Source organism: Macrotis lagotis, chromosome 8 (assembly GCF_037893015.1).
Source record: "Macrotis lagotis isolate mMagLag1 chromosome 8, bilby.v1.9.chrom.fasta, whole genome shotgun sequence".
NCBI classification, from domain to species: Eukaryota; Metazoa; Chordata; class Mammalia; order Peramelemorphia; family Peramelidae; genus Macrotis; species Macrotis lagotis.
In genome coordinates this window covers 120,697,770-120,715,741 of record NC_133665.1, presented here as the reverse complement: position 1 = coordinate 120,715,741, position 17,972 = coordinate 120,697,770, and the positions used below count along the sequence as shown (strand labels likewise).

At 35.9% G+C, this 17,972-nt stretch overlaps 1 long non-coding RNA gene across 3 annotated transcripts in view; it reads right to left on the bottom strand.

The window, feature by feature from the left end:
* Positions 1–3,078: 3,078 nt before the first annotated feature.
* The window catches only part of LOC141496125 (uncharacterized), a 94,219-nt gene continuing 79,325 nt past the window's right edge, over positions 3,079–17,972 (bottom strand). For 2 of the 3 annotated variants that reach the window (XR_012470943.1, XR_012470942.1), the window contains 2 exons: positions 13,186–13,297; positions 11,152–11,870 (listed from right to left, as the gene is read on the bottom strand). This is a non-coding gene — a long non-coding RNA (uncharacterized LOC141496125). Of the gene's footprint in view, positions 3,499–11,151; positions 11,871–13,185; positions 13,298–17,972 lie in introns of those variants that run through there. The other variant, XR_012470944.1, reaches the window with a different exon arrangement.

Here is a 17,972-nt window from a genome sequence, read left to right as displayed (position 1 = left end):
TATCAAGTGATAGAGGGGAGATTCAGATCCAGAACCTCTAATCCTAAAGTCTGCGAATTTTCACTTTTTTACAATTCATGTCATTTTTAAAAGAATTTTCAAATTAAATAGATTTAAATTGATTGATGGTAGTTCCTGTTTATTTTGGTCTACAGTTGTATGAAAGATTGCTACTTTTAACTTGCAATCAGAGGCAATATCTAAAAACAAGTTACTGAGCTTTCTGAAGGCAAATAGATAATCTGATGTCTTGACAAATGAAGGGGAAAAAAGCATTTTGTCTATAAAGAAACATCCAACCAAAAAAAAATTGGGAATGATTAATGCTATCTCCTTAATTTTTTAAAAGTCCATATTACTAAAGTTCTTTGAACCTTCTGTCCCTTTTTCTGCTACTATCTCTACACAGAAGGAATCTATATAGTACTGAGAGTTATTTGGCATTTATATCCATTTCATGGGTTGCTGTGAACACAAAGAAATTTATCTCCTGATGGCTGACTTACCGCTCATGAGATTTTTTTGATTTAGTCAGAATGGTCTCCAGGCAGAAGATTCTGTCTGAAACTGTACTCAAATCCTTTTCAGCTTGGTAGGACCTGCCAGAGATTGTCATTTTCATATTTGTTTCCAGTTTAAGTTTAGTTATTCAATAGAGAGGTTTTGTATATAAAAAGAATGAAATTCAAGGAAATCAGTGATGGGGGATCTGGGGAGTCGCCATCCTGAATCTCAAGCATATCTCATAACTGTGCTTCCTAATGGTATTGTATTGAAACTACAATGAAATTTATCAAACATACACAAAATGAGAAGTGGATTTTTTGGACATGGCCAAGTCCATTTTGCTCAACGATGTGTTTATGTATGTATGGGATATGTGGATATGTATGTATTATGTGTATATAATATGTATGTATGTGCCAAACTCCTCCCAAGGCCTTACTTCATAGAGGAGAAAAACTGTTATCAAGGCTTTGTTTTTCAATATTTTTTTCCAATAGAGGGGAAGATTGAATGGAGAGAAAATAATGCTCATTAATAGAAAAAAATTGATTAAAAAGGTATTGTTGAACACAGAACAATGAACTCTGCAAGTTCAGGTTGCCTGGTAATAGTTTTGTGACCTGTAGGAAGTAATCCAATTCAATCATTAAAACTCAGATTTGAGAAATAAAACTATAATTTAAAAAACTTAAAGGAACATTGGAAATGTTGAAAAAATAAATATTTTTAAAATCTGAAAATATATGAATGATATGCATGAAGATAGATGATAGAGACAGATAATAGATATGTGCAGATACATATATCTAATATTTCATACATGTATATACATCAATATTTACATATTCAGGTCTGTGTAATTATGGCAATATATTCTAGTCATTAGGATTCTTTCTATCCTCAAATTAACTTTATTTCTCAGTTTACATTGTATAACCATCTGATAAAAATGTAAGGTCACAGATTGCTTTTTTGTTTTGTTTTGTCTTGATTTTAAACTTTTTAACATTAAAACTAAGAACAGTGTCAAGCAATTCAATAAACTTTTAACTAACTTTAACTGTTATCTATACAGGTCAGTTTGGGGCATTTATTGTTGATTCATTTAAATGGTGATTTTCAAGTTTTGGATGGGTTCATTTTTAAAAGAATTTAAAATCTTCAACTTCAAGTACATACTGCATAATTATAGGAAAACAGCTAATGAAATATTTAAATCGGTGGGTTGAGGATGCTGAAGCAGGTAACAGAGAGTAGTCCTGGACTTAATTAGGCTGAATCAACTCTATCAAAAAATTTTTCATAGAATTCAAACCAAGAATATGAATCTTATAGCTAGTCCAGGCAGCAAAGATTACTTGAGGTCTGTTAGAGAAACAAAAGTTTAGCTGTGAAGCTTCCAAATACACAGGAGATAGAAAAGGAAACAGAAAGTACCTACTATGAACCTGAGTCTGCAATAGAAGTAATCAAGATAAGGATAATAATTCAATTCATGGAAGCTGATGAGGTCACACATGCAACATATAGAGCTAAAAGCGGTAGCAAATGAGTATGAAATAGATGATAGTCCACCAAAGGAGACCATTAGTCAACTCTAAAAAATATCATGTATGTACATAGCTATTTACCATGTGGGTTTCCTCCATTAGACTGTGAGAACCTTGTAAGCATCAAGTGTCTAAAGATGAATTTGAGCTGCTGTCCTCCTGACTCCAAGGTCAGTGTTCTATTCCCTGAACCACCTAGCTACCCTAGTCAGATATGTAGAAGAACCAGGAGAGCAGAGATGAAAATGAGTTCCCTGAGGAGGATAACAATAGTAATTGTAAATATTAATATAGTATATCAAGTAATATGTTAAATTACTATGATAATTTACTATAAATGTATCAATAACTAAAAAGCCTAGCTCAGTACTTATCACATGGCAGGTGTTTAGTAAATGGTTGACTTACCATTGTCTTCCCAATAGGATTCAAGTTCAATAAAAGCAGGGACTAAAGTAGTAGATAAGACACTGGACGTGAAGTCAAGATGACCTTGTTCAAATCCTACCTTAGGCACATATCCACATATCCATATATACACATAAACATGTAGTTGAGCAAAATGAACTTGGCCATGTCCAAAAAAATCCATTTCTCATTTTGTGTATGTTTGATAAATTTCATTACAGTTTCAATAAATACCATTACAAAAACCTTTCTGTACCTCAATTTTCTCATCTATAAAATGAAATCTGATTCTTCAACCTCTAAGATCCCTTTCAGATTGAAATATATGATTCAATGATTCTTTATTTTTTGTCTTTGTATCCTCAGTGCTCATAGTAGGTGCTTGTTGATTGAGCAAGAACACTAATCATTTCAAATTCTGTAAGTGGGAAGTTAATAAAATCAAATTGCTTTGTTGGCAATATCTTATAATAATGTATTATCTTCCCAAAAATTTTAAGTGCTTATTATATATTTTGTAATTTAGTTCATAAAACCAAACCTGAGAAGAATATACATAGATGTATAAAACCAATACATAAATTAATAAGTGACTACTCAGAGTCAGGTTCAATCAGAGAATGACTAGAAATAAAGCCCAGATCTCCTGAGCTAAGCTTTAGTGATAACTCTTATTTTTCATCTGTGTTTTTGGCTCTGCTCTTAAATCACATGTACTCATTTTCTAATAATGTAGAATCCTGGAAGCAAGTTTCTATCTTGGTCTTCAAACTTATTCTGATACAGTAGGATTAAAATTATTCAAAATGAAAGCCTCTAAATCTTTGCTTCCTAAGTACTTACTTAAAATAGTCTTCTGCTTAAGGCAGGGAGGGAGGAACCACCTCTCAGGAGGAACCAAGGCTTCTTTAAGAAAAAGTTGAAGAAGATGAAAACAGGTGTCAGCAGTCAGCAGATTTCATTACTGGGCAAAGAAGATGACATTATCGACCCACTGTCAAGAAGCCTTGTGCATGGAGTTGTTTTTCCAATCCTGGGGATTAAAGAACGACTTAATTAAAGGTTTATGGACCTGATGAAGAGGGTAAGGAATAGAAAGCTCCCATTCTTAAATCAGACCCAGACAGACAGGGGATCAGTTGAAATGCAGTTAGGAGAAGACACATATTTCCAAACCAGAAGGGACTTGAGTTGAACTATCCCACAAGAGCTGGAGGAGAGACAGGCTAAGGCAGACATATCCTACTTTCAGAATTCTTCATCTATGTAGTTCTTTATCACTTTAAACCAAGCATTTACCAACTGATTGGAAAATGTAGTTATGACAAAAGAAATACTGGTCCAAGGGGAGTGGGCTGTTCTCTCCCATTAAAGGGACCTAGTTCTAGGCTCATACAGATAAGGTTTAGTCCTGGGGCATCCTGACCTTTAAAGAGATATATAGGTTCTCCGTCTCTGGCTCATTTTATTTCTATCCCAGAATAGAATTCAAGTTTCCCAAATAAAACTTAGATTTCGCTCATGACCAACGCTCCCCAATAGGGATTAAAAAGGGATTTGATATACAATATAGATCAGGTATGAAACAATTATTTATTTCACACAAAAGAAGTGGTTCAAACATTAAAGGTTCATGAGCAAGCATTTAGAAAAATTAAAACCTGAAATAGAAAGCCATAATTCCTTTTATATTCTTCTAGGACTCAGAGGATGCTTAATATTGAAACAGGAACTAATTGTTGTGGAACTGCTGAACAACTATTTCACCTTCACCTTGGTTCTGTTCTCTCTCTGAACAATTCCCTCAAGATCCATATCTCCTAGCAAGCCAGGGCATGACTTGGGCTTACCTTCCTTTAGTCTGCTTCCAGTAAGTTCTATTAGAAACCCAGAAACTCCCATAGTAACTACTTCTGACAAGCTCATCTTGATAGACTTGATTGCAGTTTGGTTGGGAAAGAAATAGCAAGTAGAAGAGCATTAGACTGAAGGTCAGGTTCCTCTGTTTCAGCACATTTTCTATCACTGCCACGTGAAAGTAATGATCATCCCTTTAGGGGGAGAGGAAAGAGGTCCATAGAAATCCAAAATGGATCCGAAATCAAACATCCTCAGCTGATTGGAAAACTGATAGGGCATTAGAAAGCAGTCACTCTTTTTAAGGTCTGAGTTGACCATTTTTCCTGACTCAGTGTCCAGTCCTCACTGGCACACCTTCTTATGGGAGGAGACACACAGTTACTCAAGGCTTTTACTAAGGAGCTGAACCTCTTTCCCATATAACTTGGGTATAAAGATAGGTTCCAATGGAATTGTCTAGACATTAGGACATCTAGGAAAATTAAAAACTTAGATTCCTGGTATTAATACTACTATATCACTAATCTCCTTGTCCAAGGCATCATCATAGCATATTGGTGATTCAGGATTCTTAAAGACTGTGCCCACAAAGTACAAACCCTGGACTGTTCTACCAAAAGAATAAAGTTCTGAGTACTAGCCCTACAAAGGACTTTGTATCTGTTGAACAACAGCCTGACTAGCAAAGTTTAGAGAGGTTCATTATCATAGGATTGCCATTAAGTTTTACATGTCTTGGACTGCAACAACTCATCAAACTACTCAAGTGTGATGGAAATTACAACCTTTATTGGTGAACAGAGCAACCACTTGAATGAAATCATGAATCCTTGAAGAATAATAGGACCAGTAGTCACTGAACCTTGATGGATTGCTGTTTATCTTTTGCAGGAATATATATTATTATGTCATGTAGGCATATCTCTGGTATACCAGTTTCTTCTACTTTGGGTGTTCAGGATCATTCTTTTTTTTTAAGTCTCTTTTTTTTGCAAGGCTTAAGTGGCTTGCCCAAGGCCACATAACTAGGTTATTAAGTGTCTGAGGCCAGATTTGAACTCAGGTATTCCTGACTCCAGGGCCGGTGCTCTATCCACTGCACCACCTAGCTGCCCGTTCAGGATCATTCTTGCTGAAGACAGTAAGCCACCACTGAGTGCCTTAGATCTAAGCTGACCTCTAGAAAATGACTTATGACAGAAGCATTAACCTTTGGGATCTGCTTGTACTGTATATGAATTATAGTATCAATAAATGGCCTGTTTTTAATTCTGTGAATTTTAAGAATCACGTGACTACATTTTACCTAAGTTCCCACTGGTATGTCTTGTGTTTGCACTGTTTCTTTTACAGACCTCTAGGCATGCATTTACAAAAACTGAACTTGAAATAGAAACCCAGAGCTCTTTGATAGCTTAAATCAGTAGTCCATCTTCTGAGAAATAGTTTAAAGAGTTAACACCATTTTTCCCCCTTCTTTTTTTTTCTTTTGGTTCAGGCCTGTGTTTTGAATAAATGGGCAACCATTAATGCAGAAATTCCTTCCATTTGACCAAAATAAATTTGTAACATATAATCATAGATCTTTAACTGGAAAGTCATCTAGTTAAATATCCCTCATTTTAAAGATGGAAAAAATTGATGGCCGAGGGTTTAAATGACTTGCCCAAGGTGATATAGTAAGTGTCAGAGTGGTGATTTGAACACAGGTCCTCTGTGTACAAACCTTATGCTTTTTTAATAGTTTCTTATAGAATTAGCTGGGGACATGAAAGGTTGACTTACTTATCTAAGGTCACACAACCTCTTTACATTACAGGTTGCATTTGAAGCCAGGTCTTTCTGTCTCCAAAAGAGATTCTCTACCCACAATATACGTGTGGTTGTTATTCAGTCACATCTGACTCTTCATGACCCCATTAGAGTTTTCTTAGCAAAGATGCTGGAATGCTTTGCCATTTCCTTTTCTAACTCATTTTACAGATGAGGAAACTGAGACAAACAGGATTAAGTCATTTGTACAGGGACTTAATAGCTACTGAATATTTGAAACCAGGTTTGAACTCAGGTTTTCCTGACTCCAGACCCAGCACTCTAACCACTGTACCACCTAGTTGTAACTCTCTATATAATCCGAATATAATACAGATATGTGTGTATACTTCCTCTCTTAATCAAATCTTAACATTAAGCTATTTATTGCCAAAATATAATTTTGAAATTAGTGATGATAGCTACCCAACTTAAATATCATTCAATTAAACTTCTAAATAATAATAGTATTAATGTTAGACACTTAATGGTTTTCAAAAATTTTTTACTTAACATTATTGCCTCACTTAGTTCTTCCAACTATCTGTTATTTAGGGCAATGGTAGTAACTATAATGTAAACAATATTATCTATTCTGAGAGGAGGAGAAGAAAGGATATGTGAAATGAAATGCTGTGATGATGTAGAGACAGAAAAGTACTCTAGAGTAAGAAAGGGCTGCTAGATGGCACAGTGGATAGAGGACTGGGACTCATCTTCCTGAGATCAACTCTGGCCTCAGACACTAAATAACTGTGTGGCTGTGGCCAAGTTACTAAACCCTGTTTGCCTCAGTTTCTTCTTCTATAAAATGAGCTGGAAAAGGAAATGACAAAGCACTCCAGTATCTTTGACAAGAGAGCCCCAAATGAGATCATTAAAAAGTCAGACACAACTGAAAATGTTTGAAAAAATCCAACACAATTAAAAGACCTACATTCAAAACCCATCCCTGACACTTTCGATCTTTGTGACCTTGAGCAAGTCACCTAACTTATGTGGGTCTGAGTTTTCTATAAAAACAAGTGATTAGAATAGATATTTTCTGAGATCCCTCCAATTCATGATCCTAAGATCTAGGGTAAGGATTATATGTAATCATTATTTAGAAGAAACAAACTCAGAAAATATGATTTCCTCTAGGTCACATAACTAATTAGTCAGAGAGCTACCACCTAAGAGTTCATTTTTGAATGAAGACCTCATTTCCTAGTTAACTAAGGTCCAGAAAGGTTGTACCTTATCTAAGATCAGTTAGGAATGGAGCAGAGCTATAAAACCAGATCTTTTAACAGGAAAATCTAATACTCTTTCCACCTTGATGATTTCTAATTGACATAATGATACATACTCAACATCTGAGTGATTTTTGTTATTTTTTGTTTGTTTTCATGTCCAATTCTTCATGATCCAATTTGGGGTTTTCTTGGCAAAGAACAGGTTTACCATATCCTTCTCCAGTTCATTTTACAGATGAGGAAACTGAGGCTCGGGGTTAAGTGACTTGCCCAGAGTCACAAACTAGTGTCTGAAATGAGATTTGAACTCAGGAAAATGAGTCTTCTTGACTCCAGACCTAGATCTCTAACCACCATGCCAAATAACTGCTCAGAACTATTAGCAACTTTATAACACTGCAAAGAAGTTCTCTAACTTACATGGCAACCTAGATTCCTCCTGCAATTCCTGATTTGAGAAACTCTGAATTTTTTTTTCTTTGCCCGATGAAGCTTTCCTATTCCTGAAAAACCTTCCTTTTTATTATTTAAGGCAATGGGGTTAAACAACTTGCCCAAGGTCACAAAGCTAGGCAATTAAGTGTCTGAGGCCAGATTTAATCTCAAACCCTCCTGACTCGAAAGCTGGTACTCTATCCATTCCATCACCTAGCTGCCCCCTGGAAAAACTTTCAGAGCATCAAGGCTTACCTTGGCAACCTTGTTTCAGAGCACTTTAGTTAACTAAATGAGTGGTTTTCAAATCATTTTAGAGAGAACATTCACATCACAGTCTGCTTCCGTCTTTGCAAAAATAGCAAACATCTTTTAATTGAAACTAAACCAGAGAAAGTAAAAGATGCTTCGTTCAACCCTTTATTTTCTTTCCCAATGATTAGAAATTTTAATAGGAACCAATAACCTAACCAGTGTTTCATACAGTCCATCCTGTCTCAATTCACCATCTCCTCTTCCCTTTCTGCCTCTAGCATTGCTTTTTCTACACAGTAGAAGTTAAATGCTGACCTCTGCTGCCAGAAAAAAAAAATCACCATCTTTATAAACAGTTAACACCATACAGTTTTCTTCTCAAAGTGTTAAATCTCTGCTATGCCAGGGGAACTTTTGTTCCTTTACAAATCCTTTGCCAGTCAGTATTTGTCCTTACCCTGATAATTACAAACATTTAACTGTAACTTTACAAGTTTGTGGAGGTGGGAGTTGCTTCTGCTAAGTGTTTACACAGATAGGAGTCAGAATTATAGAGCCAATTAGCTAAGAACATGATGTGGGCAGACCAAGTTATGGATCTAAAGAACCTGGGATAGGGCAGGTGTGTGTGTGTGTGTGTGTGCACGCATGTGTGCGTATACGTGTGTATGTAAAGACATGCAAAGGGCATGTCACAAGCAGATGAGCATAATAATAATAGTAGATGCTTTAGATAGATAAAATCTCATTTGATCCTTAAAATAATGTTATAATTAAAATACTATAGCTTTTATTTTCTCCATTTTACAGATAAGAAAAATGAGATGAGAGGTTAAGTGACTTGCTCAGGGTTACACAGCTAATTGGAGATGAAATTCAAACCCTAACCAGTACCTCCTGCATTGAGAACAATGGCAAGTTGGCTATGACCATTTCTATGGAGAACCTGGAGGAATGCAGTGGTAGGTAGGTTCTCTTGAAAGAACTTCAGCAGAAACTGGTTACTGTCTATACATGTCTGTCTGTACCATTAAAATACAGATAAGAACACAGGCCAACTAAATATAGCAAACTTTCTTCAGCACAATGCTCCATTGCTTGTCCAGGCATTTCACTTTATTTCTTTGTAGCCCTCTCAGATTTTGTTTCAGTTCACAATCTTTACCGTGCCTTCTCTTCAAACACCCCCCCACTAAGCATGTGTGCACGCGCACACACACACACACACACACACACGCACGCATACAAACACACACAAACATACAATCCTGCCCTACTCCAGGTGCTTTTACATGCACAACTTGTCTGCCCACATCTTCTTCTTAGCTAATTGGCTCTATAATTCTACTCCTAACTGTGTAGACATTTACCAGAAGCAACTCCCACCTCCCCAAACTTGTAAAGGTTCAGTTAAATGTTTTTAATTACTCAAGACAAGGACAAATGCTGACTGACAAAGGACTGAGCAAATACTGTATGGTTGGCAACTACTTGCTCTATCATCACCTTAATCGGATCTTCTCAATCAAACAACCTCCCCTAGTCTTCTGACTAGGTTACATCTTCCATTGGGTATGCATCAATTTTCTGCCTATCTGTGTTTTTAGTATGCAGCACTTGTCAATTAATAAAAGAATCTAGATAATTCTTAATTGGTCTCAGGCAACAATTCCATACTGCAAGTAGAAACAGATTGATCTCTTTATGGGAATCATTACTCAAAATAATATTGGTTAAAAATATAAAATAGGTTTGAAACAGTTGAGATATATTCAAAGATAATCCATAATTGGAGATAAATCCCTAATTTTATGACTTTGAAGAAAGGGAAGATGTCATGATCTCTGAACAAATATATTTTAGCAATCATATCAGAGACAGACTATGATGCTGTATGATCTAATCTCAGGCACATCCTGATGGCCAACTTGAGATACTGTTCTTCTAAAGATGGATGGGGGCAGCTGGATAAAGCACCAGCCCTTGAATCAGGAGGACCTGAGTTCAAATCCAGACTCAGACACTTAATGATTACCTAACTGTGTGAGCTTGGGTAAGTCACTTAACACCATTGCCTTAAATATTTAAAAAAAAAGAGATGGATGACTACATTTAGTTATGAGATGTTAGTTATGGCTCCATGTCAAACCTGAAGAAAGTATTTTCTGACACCCCTACACCTTTTGATGTTTGTTTCTATCTGAATTCACAGATAGAACCACTGACCCACATATAGACACCTACAGGAACATAAACACATCACCTTACTTCCATAACTCTCTAAGTCAGCTGCCAGAGTCTCTTGGAACAGACACAGAAGAGTTTCAGAAGCTAGAGCCAAGGGTCTTAAAGTTCCCTGGAACCGTTCCTGCTCAATGACTCTCACACCATACTCTCACAGGTAGCAACTTGAATGTCACAAAGCATGGAGCAGAACAACATTTATACATCAGAAATAGCATTAACCTTGACTTGACTTAGACTTAGGAACATACTTCTGATAAAGACTTACAGTATGTCCCCTTGCACTTGTTGCTAACAGGTCTTTTTATGGATAGTTTTGGTTTTTGATTTTTTTGTTTGTTTTAATTCTATATAGCCAAATTTTCTTTGTCCAGGTCAGTTTAGAAATAAAATATGAGCAACCAAGGGATATTGCACACACATACCTCCCAAAATTTCCATGCACATTTGAGTTGAAAATAGGAGTAGATTTATAGCCAAGAGGAAGAAAAGAAAGTGAGTGAGTTGTGAGTTACAGGTATATTCCCCCAAAAAAAGGTTGTCTTGAATTTTGGTGTTGTTTTTCAAAAATGACAGTCAGGAATCAGTTGTTCAGTGAAATGAGCAGAACCAGGAATACAATGTACACAATAACAGAAATAATGTGTGATGGTCAACTATGATAGACTTTGATTTTCTCAGCAATTCAGTGTTCAAGAACAATTCTAAAAGTCCTGTGATGGAAATTGCCTTCTAGGGGAAAAAAACTGTAGAGTCTGAATGCAGATCAAAGCAGATTATTTTTACTTTTTTATTACTTGTTTTCTGTTTTTTTTTCCTTCTCAAGTTCTTTTACCTTCTATTCTGATTCTTCTTTCACAAAATGACTAATATGGAAATTTGTGTAAAAAAATGATTGCACATCTATAAGCTATATTGGATTCCTTGCTGCTGTCTTAGGAAAGGGAGAAGGTTAAGAGAGGGAGAAAGAAAATTTTACAAAACAAATGTTGATTCGCTACATGTAATTGAAGAAAAACAAAATACCATTAAGATTAAAAAATGATAATCATTAACATATTGTAACAACATGTAGGTAGAAAAGTAAACATATAACATATATACAAATGGAGAAGCAATAGAGGTTTTACATCTTTTTATCACCTCTTTATAACTTAAGAACTACCTCTTACTTTTTTTCCCTTCTCTTCACTTTCCCTTCTTCCAACCTGAAAAGTACCCTTAACCTCTTTTCCCGTCTTTCATTAATCATATTTGTTTCATCAAGTTATTTTGTTTGCCAGTTTTCTCAATCAATTTATTTTCCTAACCTTCACTTGCTTACCAACCACCTTTGCCTTTTTGTTCTCCTTGAAGGCTTCTCTAGAAGTCCTTACTCTTCAATCCTTGGCTTCTTTCAAATTGAGTTTCTCTTCAGAATGAGTATATCATCAGATTTTGTAAATCTTCTCTTCTTTCGGTAGAAAAATTCTCTAGATTTCTCCTTCTCAAGTCAGTCTAAATTCCTCAAAATCACTTTCAAAAGGGGGCAGCTAGGTGGCACAGTGGATAGAGCACCAGCCTGGGAGTAAGGAGAACCTGAGTTCAAATTTGACCTCACACACTTAGTAATTACCTAGCTGTGTGATCTTAGGCAAGTTACTTAACCCCACTGCCTTTGCAAAAAAAATGACCTTCATAAGTAATTTCTCCTTCATATTCAATTCTTTTCTTTTATTCTTTCTTCCTGACTGAGGATATCTATAATTTTTTTGGATGTGGTTCAAAGTGTCCTTTCAGTTATAAATTCATTTACCAGAACAGTCACCTCCCCTCTTACCACATACACACACACACACACACACACACACACACACACACACACACACACACAGAAACACAAAACCCCTGAACTCCTCCACTCACATCTCCCATATTCAATCTGTTTTCAGTTTTCTCTCCTATATATCACCTCTGCTCTGATGTTCATATAGATGCTCATGCCTAAGCTATTGCAGTAAATCTAAAACTATTGCAGTACTTGGTCTCTCTACCTCAAATTTCTCCTCATGTTAACCCATTCTCCCCTCAATTATCAAAGTGTTTTTCCTGAAGCACAGATAGGACCTCACTCATTAAATCCCAATGGCTCCGTACTGCCTACAGGATCAAATACAAAATTCTTGACTTTTCATTCAAAGCCCTTCATAACCAAGACCTTCCTTCCAGTCTTTACACTCTCTTACACATCATTTCCCTTCTCTTTACATATTCTAAGAGCCTGTGATATTGGTTCCCTTTTGGTTCATTCCATGAGACATAACATCTCCTAACTAAGGGAATTTTCAGTGGTTATCCTTCAAGCCTGGAATGTTTCTTAGCCTCTGGGCCTCAACAAATCATATTTGTCTCATCAACTTATATTGTTTGCCAATTTTCTCAACCAATTTATTTGAGGGATTCAATATATGAAATAGATTCAAGTCTCACCCCCTGGCTTCCTTCAAATGCCAGTGAAAATCCTAAATTCTTCCATAATCATTCCCCTATTCCCTCTACTTCTAGTGCTTTTCCCACCATTGATTGCTTCCAGTTTATTCTCTCTATGAATTGCTTTAACATAGTAGTTTGTAGATTGTTCCCATCCTTGTAGTGTGAACTCCTTCAGAGCAAGGATTAGCTTTCATCTTTTTTTTTAATCTCCAAAGCTTAGCACAATTCCTAGTATAGGTCCCCTTCCTTCTTCCTACATATGACCCCAATCCATCTTTCCAGAATTACTGTCCCCTCCATTCATGTTACTATCTAACCAAATTGGCCTTCGAACTGCTTCTTATACATATATGGCACACAATTTTCTGGCTATCCCCTATGACTGGAATGTGATCCCTACTCACCTCTGCCTCTTAGAACTCCTAATCTCCTCCAATATTCAGCATAAATGGCACCTTCTACATGAAGCCTTTCCTGATTCCCCTCGAGGTGGTTGTGCTTTCCTCCTGAAATCACCTGTGTGATAAAGGACATAGATTATTTCAGTTTTGTCTGTATATCATATGTTCTTGTTGATTAATTAATTTAGTAATTACTTTTTTAAAATCTTAGTTATATGTTAGTGCTTCATTTGTTTTGCTTAGTTTTTGGAAGGTTCACAAACTCTTGTGAGCAAATGTGACCTAGAGAAATAATAATGTTCATTACAAATTAAGAGAAAGTGTCAATGAAAGGGCTAGTCATTATGGGAGATCTATACCTTCACAAAGTCTGTAGATTTGGAGAGTATCTAAGAATCATGAAGTATAATTCCCTTACCCTGGGCCCATTGATACCACATTAAGGTCAACTGACTGGATCATGGCTAGTGTACAGGTGACCCTAACCCATATTTTTGACCTTTAGAATGGAAAACAGACCCTAGTTTATAGTTGAGAGATAAATGCATCTACACACACACTAAGTGACCTAGGTAACCTGGGAGGCCCGGAATGTCTGGGAAACCAAGAGAATGCTGTTTATCCACATAGTCCTCAACCCATGAAATCCCTCACCCTTAGAGAGAAGCTCTGGAGTGGTTGTGACAGAGTTATGAAGGAATTCCTGGATGGGGAACACCCAGTGAAGGAATTTCTGGACCAAGCTTCCCAGAGAAAAGAGGAGGAGTTTCTAGACTACTTTGAGTTCCTCCACAAATTCAGAAGCCAGAATCATAGGCTTGGAAGAAATAAGGTCATTAAGGAGAGAAACAAACTTAGACCTTACTATTCAAGATCTAGAGTTAGCTATATTATAGTGTTCTAATCAGAAAGACTGGGTAGAAATAAAAGTCAGTGAGGGTAATTTGCAGGGCATCTCTGTTTATGTTACTTATATTAACATATTTGAATTGAGCTTTATGCCTTCCAAAACTTTCATATTCATTATCAAAATAATCCCCACAGGTATCAGGGATGACTTTCTTACCTTCCATTGTTTGATATATAATACTGCTATGTTCCCCCAGGAGAATGTAAGTTCCTTAAAGTCAGTAACTATTTTTTCCTTTTTCTTTTTGTCTTTGTCTCCTTAGCACTTAGTATATCACCTTGCCCATAAATGAGATGCTTGTTGAGTTTTATCTATGTACTTTAGACTAGAGAAATCCATTATACCAAATTTTTTTCTTGCTTTTGGTGGGGGAAAGGTAGAGGTTGGAAGTCTTGTGATTTCATTGGTAACTGGAACTCCTGCTAAAGCATTAATTACCTCTACCATTATAGATTTGGCACCTGTCTACAGTCAATAGTCAGGGAGTTTGCCTGGGACACTGAGAGGAGGAATGACTTGTTCAGACTCTGGACCGATACATGCCAGAGGTGAGTCTTGAATTCATATCTTCCTGAGTCCTAGGCTAGTTTTCTATCACATATTCTTCAATGGCTCTCTTACTTAGCAAATTACTAAGTAAATTTTAAAATAACTAAAGTCAAACCAGTTAGTAGTGAAAATCTAAAGGAAGAGATTAGAGAGGAGAGAGATGGAGAAGAGAGAAGAGACAGAAGAAAACAAAAACAAGAGGAGTGGCAAGGGGCTTAACAGTGAAGGGAAAGGGAAGGGGAAAGGTTATTGAATTGAATCTTAATTTAAGAAAAAAGAACTTAGTCTGATATAATAAATTTATTATAAATTCATTAATAGTTTAACTACATGTTAGACTCACTAGAGGGTGCTATAGACTAATTTTTGCTACTCAAAAAAATTGTTTTAATAGTGATTATACCAGGGTTTCTCAAACTATTTGCTCCATATATTTTAGAATGCTAAGTATTTGTATTTATTGTCCACTAAGGCCCTATTCCAGTGCATTGTCATAGTATGGAGGTGATTTCAGGTTCTCAAAAGCCATACCATTTGAGCACAAGTTAATTAAATAAATGAAGAATTTGTGAAACAAAATTAATGTTTATTATTTACAATATAGAAAAGAGCTTGAACTTGAGTGCATTTACCAAGTATTATATATTATTTCATATAGTTTCTACATGAATATATTATTATAGTAGAAACTATCTTTATAAACAAAACCTATTTCCCAGGGCTTCATTCTTATGAAATGGCAGGCCTTGGTCTGAGTCTGTGGTTATTAATGGTCAATCATTTATCAGTGGAGTGACACCTATCCAATTACCAAAATGCTGGATGGGACAAAATGAGAAAATGTATTTCCATAAGAAGTTAACTCCTTCCAGTTCTCAGGAAGGAAATGAACAGCCAGGTAGGCTACAAGAATAGTGAAGTCAAGTCAAAGAAAGAAAATAAAACCTGAGGGGTGGGCAGGGAAGGACAGGGAGGAAAGTAGCAATTATTTCTTGTTTTATTTTGCTCCCGAGAAAATGAGATTGATTTGTATAAGATCCAGCACTGGCCACAATAATTTCCAGACAGGAAAAAAACTCACAAATCACCACTTCTACTATAACCTCTAGTCAACAAGTTGTTTTTTAACCAAGCAGGGTGCACCCAACACATCTTGTTTTTGTGTGTGCCCATCAGTTTTGGAAACCATGTCTTTTTCTAAAAATGAAATAGAGAGAGAGAAAAGGAATGTGGGGAAAGTCTTCTAAGTCAAAACTCATTTATCTAACCAGAAAAAATCATAAAAAGCTTGCCATAAAAAACAAATAATTGTCAAACCCAATCTATCATTCTAGACATTTGAAAACAATTTCTTTCATTCTCAGTTATAGGATAATTTGTTTTCTTCATAAGGTTTGTTGAAGAATGAGAGATTCATTTATCTAATTTATTTTCTTTTCTTTCAATATCTTAAAATGTTCCTGAAATGGAAGTAGTCTAGCAATGAAGCAAAAGGACATTTGATGGACACAATTTTGAGAATTAAAGGATGTCTCTCAATTAACTGGATGGACAACCTTTGGAAGATATTCAGAGGTAATTACAAGGGGGAAAGACAAGGTGGCAAGGCATAGAATGGGTTACAATGTGCACCTCTGGAGGGAGCAGACACAGCACTACTATGTTACTAGTAATAAGTAACATTTATACAGGATATCAGGATGCCCCCAAAGTATTAGTGCAATTTAAAATTTAAGAAGTTTCAAAATTTTGTATGGCATGTTATGCTTTGTGAAGTAGTTTCATGTGAATTATTTAACAACCCTATGAGGAAAGTTTTATAAGCATCATCATTATCCTCTTTTTACATACAAGAAATCTCATTCTCAGAAATATTAGTATCAAAAATGGGAAATAACCCCAGGTCTTCATGATTCCAAATCCTATGGTTCAATCCATAGAGGCAGGAAAGACATAGAAAAGGAGTCAAAGACCTAAGGGGATGAATAAAAGTTAGGAGTTCCTAACTGCTAAGTCTGTGCTTGGTCTGATGCAGGTCATTACTCACTGATCATGTGGAGGTTTTCTTTTAAAAAATAGAAAACCTTGTTCTGGAAGTTCTGATGTAATGAGAAAATGGGGCATGGTTCCTAGATCTAATCCAAAATTTAGTTTATAATTTAGTGTAAGAGATAGTAAAATGACCTCATTTCCAACATACATGCCTTGTGGCTCAAATACAAAACATTATACTAACATCTGAGCAAGAGAAAAAAAAATCAGTGGATTCATTAACGAAAAGACTTTCTGTACTTTTGTTGTCAAATTCAATTACCTCTTTTCAAACTAAAACAATTTTCCTGCATTAAAATAATGAACACCAGGCAATAAAGGTGTGGGTATAACTGAAAAAATAGGTGGCTTTGTCATTTAGCAAGGGTAAGAGATAGGAACCAGGCAGTTCAAGTGATTCATTAGTATCCTCAGAAATAACATGAATATATGAATATATATATATATATATATATATATATATACATTATGGAAAAAGATAGACAAGAATCATGCAACAGGAAAAAAGGAGAGGAGGATGAAAAAGAAGAGGTTGCAATTTTACTCTAAGGAGGGAATGCTGCTACTGAGTCTTGATTCTTGAAAGTATCAAAACTATTGCTTTTAATTCAACCATTTCCCAGTTAATAGTCTAAATTTTAGAATCATTGTTTAAAAAATTTCATCCTTTTCTTCCCCCTGACCCTCCCCATACCTAACTTCTTTCAATCAGTTCTTCCTCACATTTACATTTGTGATTCGTTTTTCCATTTTCCTATCATCAGTTTGCTCTCCTTTCTTCTGACCCCATTCATTTCTTTCCAGGGGTCCTTTACTACTTCCTTCCTTGGGTTTTCTTCAACAACCTCCTTCTCATCAGAGCAATAATAAAATGAGGACCCCAAGGAGGGAGCCTTAGGTCTTGAAAACTGTGCAACTTTTCTCAAGACAATCTGCTTCTAAATCTAAATAACTCTTGGGAATACGGTTTCTGAATGATAGTTTACTATATATGAATTCAAAAGACGTGAATTTAAATTCTGATTCTGTCACTAAATTAAGATGTGACCTTGACCCCTCTGGACTTCAGTTCCTTCATCTGTTAATTGATGGGGGTGGTACAAAATAATCTCAAAGTTGCATTTGCATTCCAACTCTTAATCCTCAAATATTGCCCTAGCAAAGCCTGAGTCTTTTGAACAAGTAGGGTCCCTCTGAGGTCAGGGCAGACTGCCCATGCCAGGGACTTAATGAGTCGGCCCCCAGATGCTCAATGTTAGTCACACTTTCCTGAGAGATG